Raw genomic sequence first — 10,380 nt, 5'->3', positions numbered from 1 at the left:
AAGCTTCTTTACCAATTCTGACATCAACCATCCTTTCACAGCATTCACTTCTTCTCTGTTGAGTTTGATAATTCATTGCACTGGTCGCCTAGAAGCCACAGACCATGCTCACAACTATGGAGTGTGTTAGGGAACTTAATAAGTTACAATTCAGGATCAGAAATGCTCAGGATATGATTCTTCTGCTTAGGAGCTCCTCTTCTCATTTATGAACACACTTTTCAGTTCCTTGGCCTCTCAATCTCTGCCCTGCTTAGGCAATGTTGTAAAGTTCCTTTAGTGCTGTCAATACATACCCAAAGGGCACTCCTCTCTACCATAAGCCTCAGTCTAAAAGTGCTCACCTCTAAATCTATGTGTCAGCCAATGTAGCTCCCCCAATTAAATGCTTACAGGCATCCCACTCTGCAAACAAGCCACCTGCCTCAAATCATTCCATTTTACTCACTCCATGGGCCAGGAATCAACTTCTCGGTCATTTGTTCTTGGTACTGCTGCCTCTGTTGTGGCTGCTTCTCTGCCATTTCAGAAATTGCTTCTCTGGTATTATACTTATCTGTTTCCTGAATCAGGTTTCAGCAAGCAAGACTCTTACAGTCCAAAGGATACATTCAACTCCTGTATCTTTTTTTTTTTTTTTTATGATAATGAAATCTCCCCTCTTGGCTTCCAAGAAGACTCATTTTAAACCTAGTGGGATGGCAAGCTAGCAAATCACCAAGTTGGAATTTCCTACACTTTATTGACATCATCCCACCCTGTCATTTCCACTAGTTTTCTGTCACTGTGCAATGGCAGCTATGCCACCAATATTTTAAATAACTGCAGGGTACCATAGTAGACAGGATTCAGAAGAGCTTCCAGATGAAAATAGGCCAGGAAGAAGGAGAGGTAGACAACTTCTGAATGGTTAGTTACTGAAATCCTTACAAGTAGCAGCCGAACATTGTTTGAAATAGTGCTTGAAGATGAGAGCTTCAGGTTGAAAGGCACTCAGAATATGACTGGGGAAGAGATGCCTCCTCAAAGTAAAGTTGACCTTAATGATGTGGGTGGAGCAGTTTTTAGGACGTACAAATTTTGCTGATGGGGCACGACTCAAAACGAAGAGAAAAAATTGCAGACATACACTAAGAATCAGAATGTGGAATGTACAAAGTATGAATATAGGAAAATTGAAAGTTATCAAAAATGCAGTGGAACACCACACCCAGTAGCTTAGCAGCAACATCAGAGACCTCCCCACCCCGCATCATCACAGCCGCTGCACTGGTACAGACACCTCTGCTGGCTCGCCAATTCCCTCTTCGCTGACACTATGGAGCAAAGTGTCCAGCTGAGCAAAGGGCAGATTGCTAAATTCAAGGAAGCTTTTTCCCAGTTCAAGAAAGATGGTGATAGTACCATCACAACAAAGGAACTTGGAACTGTCAAGAGGTCACTGGGTCAGAACTCAACAGAAGCTGAGTTACAGGTTACGATCAATGAAATGGATGCTGATGGTAATGGCAACATTGACTTCCCAGAGTTTTTTACTATGATGGTTAGGAAGATGAAAGACACAGACAGCGAAGAAGACATCCGTGAGGCATCCTTAGTCTTTGATGAGGATGGCAATGGTTACGTCAGTGCAGCCGAACTAAGCCATGTCATGACAAACTCAGAAGAAAAACTAACAGATGAAAAGTAGACAAAATGATCAGAGAAGCAGATATTGATGGTGATGGACAAGTCAACCAAGAAGAATTCATACAGATGATGACTGCAAAATGAAGACCTACTTTCAACTCCTTCCCCCATCCCGGAGAAGAATCTAATTGTCTTTTACTCACCTCTTTTAAAAAAAAATAAAAAGAAAGAAGTTCATTTATTCATTCTATTTCTGTATAGCAAAACTGAGCATCAAAAGTACCTTCTGCACATACCCATACACTCAATCTGCATGTACTGGTTGGTGGTCCAGTCCCCTAAAGATCAAACTACACATCAATTTTACAATAGAAATACTTGCCCTACCTTCAACACTAAGGCACCATTTAGTGGGCTCCTACATGTTCCATTTGCTGATGAAGAACATACTGCGTGGGCTGGCCTGTCTCCATGCATGGAGCTGACAACTGAGCACAGCCAGGCATTTGTATCAAATGAAAAACAAAAATGAAAAAATTCAAAACCTGTCCAAATGGGTTATAGTTGAATTTGACAGCATAAACTATCAATGCTGGTGTACTGAAAACAAACACATTTGAAATTGGTTTACCTCCGGACAATGTGTAGAGAAGTGGGTGAAAGCTAACCTGTTGAAACTTAGCCCTGCTGGGAGGATGGTCCTCTTGTATACCTACCTGTCCCTGTGCTCTGACCCATGGTGACAGTGACACGCTGGTGGCATGCAAGCCTGTATATGTTGGCTTAGCATCTGCATTGTGCTAGAGTGACAACCCAGGTGTCTGGCTGTCACTTTCCACACAAATTTAAAAAAGAAAAGAAAGAAAAAAACAAGAACCTTTACCAAGAGAGCATCTTTGGACTCTCTGTTTTTCAAAAACTAAACAAAACAATCACCTTCAGAACCATGACTTGGAGCTGTCAGAGTAGGCTACGACTGTGGACCTCAGCACAACCTCCACCACTGCTGTTCAACAAATGACCAGTTACACCCATTCCAAGTTGTAAATGCTAGTCTTTTTTTCTTCCCTATAAAAGATCATTAACTTAAAAAAACTGAAGTGGAATCTATAAAGGTCAATATCCTAGACATTACTGAGCTAAAAAATGGACTGGTATTGACCACTATGAATCAGACATATGGTTTACTATGCTGGGAATAACAAATTGAAAAGGAATGGAATCACACTCATCATCAAAAAGAACATTTCAAGCTTTATCTTGTTAATACAATGCTGTTTTAGAATAATATCCATACGTCTACAAGGAAAACCAGTTAATATTATTCAATTTGTGCACTAATCATTAAAACCAATGATGATGAAATTGAAGAATTCTATGATGCTGTGCAATCAGCACTGTACTGTGAACCAAAGATTAGCATTTCAGACCCACCAGTTGTTCCTCAGAAACCCTATACAGGGTCATTAGAGTCAGAACCAATTCAATGGCACTTGACAAGAAGAACAACAACTAATGAAAATGTGTAAGTCTTGGATTGCTATATTGAAGGAGTCTATGAATAATTACGGAACACAGCGACTCCATACAATAAGCACTGGACTGCAAGCCCACCAGTCACTCTGTGGAAGAAAGACTAGGCTTTCTGTTTATATCAAGATTTGAAAGCTTCAAAAACCCTACACAGGGTTGCTATGAGTCAGAACAGATTTGATAACACTTAAAAACCACAACAAAAGGGACAAACATTAAATGACTCAGGAAGCCTCAAAAGACAATGGAGGTCCCTGGGACCATTAAGTGAGAAGAGCGGAGAGTGGGACCCCACCCAGAGAAACAGTGACACCAGAGATGGAGGATGACATGGAGAGATGGAGTGGCTGGGGACTCTAGACCCAGAGAGGGAAAGGGGCTGTGTGCTGATGAACTGGGGGGCGGGGGTGGGGAGCAGGCTTGCAGGGTATACCCTTTGGTTGGTTGATGATGCATGGAGGGCATTGTAACCATGGCAATGAAATGATATATGATAAGATGAATGTAAAGCTAATGTTCTCCCATATAAATGATCACATAATTCAAAATAAAACATTAAAAAAAAGATAATGGAAGGAATACAAAGATTCACTGTACAAAAACGAACTGCTCAGCCCCACCCAGAACCTTTGGAGGTGGGATATTCCCAGTTGAAAAGACATGCAGAAAACCTGGAATGACTAGATACCTAAAGGAACAGAAAATACTTGAAAGAATGACCGTCAGAGGAGAAAATAAAAAGCAGACTGTTTGACTGTGACAGTATCAAGAAAGCTGTTTGCCTTGGAGCCATCAGGGCAAGAAAAGTCAGCCCAGCAGGGTAAACCCCTTCCTAACACTGAAACTCAATGGGAACACATAAACAGTCTTGTATGTTTTATGGTGACTGACCTGGTCAATTTGTGAGTGGAAGTGGGGGAAATACAGGGATGATGACATGGGCTGAGTTTGACTATGTTTCACAGACTCCAGATGACCTTGAGAGAGAAGAGAAAGCACTGGCTGGTTTAAAGTTAAGGGAGACTTGTGAACCCCCAAGCCCTTGGACACTGACCTAGCCACTGGGGCTAGAATTATGAGTGAAGCAGCCAGCTTGTGTGTGTGTGTGTGTGTGTGTGTGTGTGTGAGAGAGAGAGAGAGAGAGAGAGAGAGAGAGAGAGAGAAAAAAAACTCCCAAACTTACACACAGTACCCATCTGACCTAGCTTGGATGGCTTACTGACCAGAACTCAATCAGATGAAGATAAACAAGTTTGATACACGCAACAAGTGTAAATTGCTACAACTCGATGAACTAGACCTTTATTTATGGATGTTGTTGTTGTTGCATGCTGTGGAGTCGGTTCCGACTCATAACGACCCTGTACAGGGTTTCCGAGGCTATAAATCTTTACGGGAGCAGAAAGCCTTATCTTTCTCCCACAGAACAGCTGTTAGTTTCGAACTGCTGACCTTGGGGTTCACAGCCCAATTCTTAACCACTATGCTACCAGAGGTCTCTCAAAGAAGAGCCAAATCTACTGCACTAACAACAATAATACATATCAGTGGGGACTTAATGATGCATGAATAAACAGAATCTCAGACTTTTGGAGATATATTTAATGGAGGAAGACAAGCACATTAAGATTGTTCACTAATGGATTAACTTCTTGCTGAAATAGCTGTTATGAACTACCATCTGTGCTCAATATGGAGTCCCAGTGTGGTGATCTAGCATAATCAGACCACAAGGCCGATTTGAACTGTACGGTCAGCAGTTCAAATGCACCAGCCACTCCTCACAAACCTTATAACAGGGTCACCAAGAACAGTCATAATAGTGCAGTGGTTAAGTACTTATCTGTTGACAGGTTTGCAGTTGGAAACCATCAGTAACTCTATGAGAGAAAGATGTAACAATCTGTTTCCATAAAGGTTTAAGTCATGGAAGCCCAATGGGCACAGTTCTACTCTGTCCTTTAGCATTGTTGTGAGACAGAATTGACATTTACATTAATATATAGTTTCTACACTAACCTGGTATAGATAAGCATTGAACTGCTAACCACAAGCTGGAGGTTCAAAGCCATCAGCCACTCCTCCAACACCCTATACAAGATTGAGATAAGTGAAAAGACATTTAATGGCACTTAACAACATACTAACCACCAGTTCAAAAAGTTAATTTAACATATGTATTCTTACTTACAAAGAACCATATATTAATAATTACATTCATGCTCACATTTTACCCAAAAATAAAAAAGTTCCTTCAAACTCATTCCTAAACAATTCTCATCTTTTGCCTTCTCTCTAACTGAATATGTTTAATTTTACTTTTTATTTAAGCAAAGTACTAGCATTCAACCTGATTTGGACCCTCACTGGATCACTGAAATCACTTAGTGAGAAGTCACTGAGAACTTCCAATCCAATTTCAGATCTTGCTTTGTCCAAAGCTTTTGTGTTTTCACTCTTGGGCAACTATAACTGTCGGAAACCCTATACAGGTCGCTATGGGTCGGAACCGACTCGATGGCACATAACAACAACAACAACAACATGGTAGTTCAAGCTCACCAGCTACTTGATGGCATATAACAACAACAACAATGGTGCTGTAGGATCAGTACTGGACTTCGATCCAAAGAGTTGACAGTTCAAATACAGCAACTGCTCCTTGGAAACCCTATACAGGGTCACTATGAGTCAGAACTGACTCTACAGCACTTAACAACAACGATATCCCTCTATTATTCTATGTGATTTCAGAATCAAAATGTATAGCCATCACTTTTGTCTTTGAATCTTTTCTTAGGTTCTCAAATGGTTTTGTACCTTTTAATGTAAATTTAATACTGGACATAATTTTAATCAAATACATTTTTTCAAAGAAGATTTTCTTAGGTTAATTTTTTAAACTTTCAAAAGGAAATTTAGTTTGTCAACATTGATTTAAAAATCAGTTGCTTTCTTGACTATCATTTAAAATAAACTTTCCTTATTTCTATTTTCAAAAGAAATATTAAATTAATCTTTTAAATGTAGTTTGGGCAAAAAATTGGGTAGCAGTAAACCACATGTTAAAAGTTATTCTGCTGAATAAAATCAATGATTGACTTGTTTGGACAAATTGAGAAAGCAAAAGAAGCTTATTTCTAATTGGCTTATAAACTTTATTATTGAAGTGCTTCTAGGATTTTATGGGTCAATGAAAGTAGTGGTGGTGTGCCATGGAGTCGGTTCTGACTCACAGCGACCCTGTAAAGGGTTTCTGAGGCTATAAATCTTTACAAGAGCAGAAAGCCTCAACTTTCTCCTGTGGAACTGCTGGTAGTTTCGAACTAGCTGACCTTGATGTTAGCAGCCCAACTCATAGCCACTGCTATAAAGATCACAATGGTCAATGAAGGTAGAAGGAATGTCAGGATCTTACTGGACAATAAGTGGCACCTAATTTACAGGATGTGGTGCTGTGGTTTAATGCTACCCAATTTTTTGCAAAACCATTTGAACTGCAAGGTCAGCAGTTCAAGCTCACCAGATACTCCATGGAAACCCTATACAAGGGTCACTATGGGTTGGAATTGACTCAACAGCACTTAACAACAACAATAAATTCACAGGAAAACTAGATTTAACTTTCAAAAAAAGAAAGATCTTAGGGGTATTGTCCACTTGACCACTAATGCCATTTTGTGAACCACAAGATTCCATTTTTATTTCATTTAACACTATTATTAATATGATCTTCTTAGAAGTTTAAAAATTAAGTGCCATACTAAATTATAATTATTACTTTTAAGATTTTCTTTATCAAATTTTATTGAATCCTCTTATAGACAGACTTAATCTTATTTATTTCAAACTTTGTCATAAATCTATTCCACGGACCAACCTCTCATTTGTCCATAATCTGAACTATTAATCAACTTCTTGTAAATTATTTCCCTATTTTTAGTCTCCCACCACCCATTTGTCAGTTTGTTGTACTTTGGTGGCTTTTGCATTGCTTTGATTCTTTAAGTTATGCCACTGATATTTTAAATACCATCAGGGTCACCCATGAAGGACAGGTTTCAAATGAGCTTCCAGACTAAGACAGACTCTGAAGAAGGAGACACAGACTACTTCCAAATATTTAGTCTCTGAAAATCTTATGACTAGCAGTGTAACACTGTCAGATAGGACTAGAATATTGAAGTGTGATGAAAAACACCACAATGTTGTCAGATATAATGCCAGAAAATGAGCCCTTTCGGTGAGAAGGCACTCAAACACAACTTAGGAAGAGTTGCCTTCTCAAAGTAGAGTTGACCATGATGACAGTAATGGAGTAAAGCTTTCAGGACCTTCATTTGCTGATGGGGCACAACTCAAAATGAGGAGAAATAGCTGAAAGTAGCCATTAATAATTGGAATGTACTACTATTTTGTATTGTGACAAATCTGTTGCACAAAAGATCTCTTAAAAGTATTAAAGAGAAAAGATGTCAGTTTGAAAACTTAGGTGCACTAAGTCTAGGCACTTCAAATAACCTCATATGTATGTAAGGAGTCCTGGTGTGGTGCTGTGGGCTAATGTGCTGGACTGAAATGTCAGTTTGAACATCAAGGTCAGTGGTTCAAACTCACCAGCCACGCCTTGGAAATCCTATACAGGGTTGCTATGAGTCAGACTGACTCAAAGGCACTTAACAACAACAACATATGCTTAAAAAAGTTGGACAGTGAATATGGAAGACCATAGAAGAATTGATGCATTTGAGTTATGGTGTTGAGGAGAATATTAAAAGTATAATGGACCGCCAAAAAACAAACAAATCTGTGTTGGAAGAAGACGCCGTCTCTCGTGCTTCCGAAATATTATCAGGAGGGACCAGTCTTTGAGAAGGACATCATGCTTGGTAAATTGGAGGGTCAGTCAAAAAGAGAAAGAATCCCAATGAGATGATGGATTGGCACAGTGGCAGCAGCAATGGGCTCTAGCACAGCAATGATTGTGAGGATGGTATAGAATAGGGCAGTATTTGTTCTGTTGTACATAAGGTTGCTATGAATCGGTACTGACTTAATGGCACCTAACAACAGCAATAATCTTAAGTCTCATTCTCGAATATGTATGGTGTTGATGGCTGTGGTGTAGCATCTCTGGTGGGTTCCAATTGCTGACCTTGCAGTTAGCAGTCCAACACTTAGCTCACTGTGCTACCAGGGCTACTTCAAAAATGTAAACATTTATCTAAAATCCAGATTATCAAAATGCTAGCAAATTCTCTCAGGTTCCTTTAGGGAATGCTTTGTTAAGTGCTCTCAAGTCAGTTCTGACTCACAGCAACTCTCTATGGTTTTCCGAAGAGCAGTTGATGAGTTTGAACCAGTGACCTTGCAATCCAAACCAGTCTTTCAGTCCAATGCTTTATCCAACAGAGCCACACCAGGCCTCCTTAGGAAAGGCTTAGAGAAAGATTCAGTGTATACTGTAGAAGAGTTAAGTAGAATTCCAATCAAAATACTTGCATTGTTTACCTGGAGTCAGCCATGCACCCAAGTGTAACAACAATTGTGAGGCTGGTGCAGGACTGGACAGTATTTGTTTGTTAAGCAGAGGGTCAGAACCAACTAGACGACACCTAACAACAACAAAATCAATCTTTTACCTTTCCAACTATACTATCAAGCCTTTGGAGCTAAAGTTAATTGTTAGTACTGTAATTTTGTCTCTTAAACAATTTAATATATTTTCTTGCATTCTGTGTGCTCAGTTATCATTTGTTTACTAAGTTATAAGTAGCAGTTTTATAAATTTTCAGAAATATGAAAGCACATTCTTTCTTTAAATGAGGTTGTTGTTGTGTGGACTTGGATTGGTTCTGACTCACAATAATCCTATATAGGGTTTCCAAGGAACAACTGGTGAGTTGGAATTTGTACCTTAAGATTAATAGCACAGTGTTTATCCTAAAGCCACATAGTATGATGTTTTGCTGTTGTTAAGTGCTATCTAGTCGGTTCTGACCCATAGTAAACTTGTATAGGGTTTCTGAGGAGCAGCTGGTGATCTTGAACCACTGCAAACGGCTTTGCAGTCTGGCTTTGCAGTCTGGAGCATTAATCCACAGTGCCATACTAGGACTCCTAGTATGATGTAAAGCTGGGGAAATCTAATAATCAGGAGACAGATATTTTGGGGTACAATTAGCATCTATGCTTAGAAAACTTACGTATGTTTTTCGTAACTAGACAAATTATTGCAATTGTTTTTCATGGTATAAAAGCAAAATAGTAGTGACACAACACTTATAAACACAAACATATTTTACTTAGTCAAATTAGCAAAGCTGCGTTTATGTATAAAACCACGTGCTCCCTATCATTCTTTTTGACATTTTGCATCACATTTTTTTCTTTATCCTGTATTTGAATTACTAAGGATTTTTTAAAACAACAGATTGCTTTTCTCTTTCATCCCTTCAGAGACTATATTACTTTATGCTGAATTTCTATTGCATGGATGCTGTTAGAATTAATCTATTTCAGTTTCTATGGGAATCTCATCAGGTTGCCTAATGTATTCCTTATTCCTAGGTCTCAAATACTTTATTCCTGATTATATTACATGATAAAATAATGACTCCTGACAATACTAGAATTAAAGTGGTCTATGATATTTCTAATTCTAATTCAATTTTTCATAGGCTTACAACTAACCAGAAATAAATGTGAAACTAGAACATTTTGACTTGAGTTGTTTTACTCAAGTGCTGAATTAGTTTGCTTAGTTAACTGTACTGTTTTTCTTCAATTTGTTGTTGTTGTTGTTAAATGCAGTCGAGTCAGTTCTAACTCATAGTGACATGGTACAGGGTTTCCAAGGAGTAGCCGGTAAGTTTGCACTGCATACCTTATAGTTAAAACTGACCTTTCAGTACATTGCTTTTCCCCACAGAACCACACTAGGACTCCCAATTTGTAGATGGTACAATCATCAAATTCATGCTACTCAGTTTATGCTAATTTTAGAACATTTATGCTAATTTCCCTTGATTTTCCTTTATTTCTATGTTGAGTAATAGCTCATAAACTATGCTTGTTATTTAAAAATTTTTAAATATGTGAACAAAATTACAAAAAAACATTTTATGTTTCAATTTATTTTAAGGATTTATGTGCTTACTATTTTCAACAACACAGCATATCTGTCTAATCAATTTCACATAAGATGAATTGTTGTTG

At 38.5% G+C, this 10,380-nt stretch overlaps 1 pseudogene; it reads left to right on the top strand.

Annotated features, from left to right (window-relative positions):
* Positions 1–1,318: 1,318 nt before the first annotated feature.
* LOC102825547 lies at positions 1,319–1,773 on the top strand (annotated as a pseudogene).
* The last annotated feature ends 8,607 nt before the right edge of the window (positions 1,774–10,380 follow it).

Source organism: Chrysochloris asiatica, unplaced genomic scaffold (assembly GCF_000296735.1).
Source record: "Chrysochloris asiatica unplaced genomic scaffold, ChrAsi1.0 scaffold00017, whole genome shotgun sequence".
In the NCBI taxonomy this organism is placed as follows: Eukaryota; Metazoa; Chordata; class Mammalia; order Afrosoricida; family Chrysochloridae; genus Chrysochloris; species Chrysochloris asiatica.
This window is presented reverse-complemented; position numbering and strand designations above follow the sequence as displayed.